Genomic DNA, 1,690 nt, shown 5'->3' with positions numbered 1-1,690 from the left:
TTTTATAATATATACGTTCATTAATGTGTCCTTTCCGATTGTATTCCATAAAGAAACAGTTTGATTCCTTTTTTTCTAGGTCTTAATATTATTTTTCTTTGGGATAAAATGACAATGTTGTTTAATTTGAAAAGTTTTGTAAAGTTTATGCTATGTAAATGCCTTTCTGAGGTGATTTAATACACTGATGTCAAACTAAATTTAATTATATGAATTACGTGTATTGTTACACTTGTAATTTTGTAATCAACTTTTTAATCACTTTTTTTCATTTCTTGCATCTGAAGAATGAAAATTATGGAATACTTCTCAAATTTTCATATTATCCTTGTGCAAGTGCCATGTTAATCTCTGTATTGTAGTTTGAGTATACGTGCTGCTGAAGCATGTAGTATCCTCTAAATTTAATAGTTAATGCTGCAATCTTTATACAGGCTTATATCTATGGGTGCCTACTTGTAACAAGGAAACCTTATTGTTCCTAACAATGCTATCGATCTTATTTCCCTAAAATTCTGTGAATATTGGAAAAAATTATATTGATCAGTCGATTGCTCACATTTGCAAACTTTTTTTGCCAATGAATATCTTAAGTCTTTTTATTTGGAATTTGATCATACTCTCTATTATTTATAATTAGGTCCAAAGGTGATGGCTTTTTCAAGTATTTATTTATCCAGCTTTGTGGACCTAATGGATTCAAACTAAGCGTTGCTTAAGAGCTACTTCTAAAATTCTTCAGCTGACATTTTCCCAAATGAGGTGTTACTGGAACAAATGTCTACCTGAGCCTTTACCCTTCTTCCATGTGGGAACAGAACAACCAGAATACCTTACCCTGACAGCAAAGATTTTCTTACTAGAACAAAACTAATCTTGGTTACAAGGGATCATAGAGAGATGAACAGTTCAAACAGAACTGTTCAGACGAGAAGGTATTTTATCAAAATATAATTGTTTATTATACCTTCCATTTAAAAGTAGCTAAAGCCAAGAAGTGAAAAAATTGTTCGTATGCATGATTACTTAATGTCCTGGCCTGTCTGTAAGTTCCTGGCAGGAACTTACACTACTGCCTTTTTATCACCAAATATTTTCATAGTTGCAGGAGAAGTGCATATGTTTCTCCTCATTATTAGGCATTAAATTGATAATGTTTTAATCACAGTGTTTCCTCTTGCCTCCATGCTGTAAATCTACAAATGATAAAGCTTTAGATCTAACTCTATCAAACACTGAAGTAGAGATAATGGAATCATACTTTAAAACAGAGTTGCCTTTGATACAGTAACTACAACAGAACAATACAAAACGTGTGTCTTTTAATCATATTATATATTGTTATATGTGCTGATTTTATATTTCACACAATGAAACTTACTAGAATTAGTTGATAATTTGACAAATAAATTGATATTTATTTACTCCAATAAACAGAATTGGAATATAAATATTTAGGTTTCAAATATGTATTAGACTAGAAAACGTATCAATGCAATCTTTTTAGTATAAACTTGTGATACATTATAACTCTTCTTGGTCTTCTGAATCCACATGATAAAAAAAACAATGTTTTCCTCTAATCTGTAATGGATTTTACTCTGCTGCTCTGTTTATTGTTTTAACTTGCTTGTCCCATACTGCTTTTGTCCATATTTCTGAAGCATTCTTACTGATTATGCCCAAATTT

At 30.5% G+C, this 1,690-nt stretch overlaps 1 pseudogene; it reads right to left on the bottom strand.

The window, feature by feature from the left end:
• Window positions 1-291: 291 nt before the first annotated feature.
• Window positions 292-388, bottom strand: LOC138811474 (U6 spliceosomal RNA; annotated as a pseudogene).
• Between the last annotated feature and the right edge of the window lie 1,302 nt (window positions 389-1,690).

This window comes from Dipodomys merriami, unplaced genomic scaffold (assembly GCF_024711535.1).
Source record: "Dipodomys merriami isolate MVZ:Mamm:240054 unplaced genomic scaffold, mDipMer1.0.p SCAF_53, whole genome shotgun sequence".
Taxonomy (NCBI): domain Eukaryota; kingdom Metazoa; phylum Chordata; class Mammalia; order Rodentia; family Heteromyidae; genus Dipodomys; species Dipodomys merriami.
The sequence above is the reverse complement of the archived record's forward strand: the minus strand, read 5'-3'. Positions and strand labels throughout refer to the sequence as shown.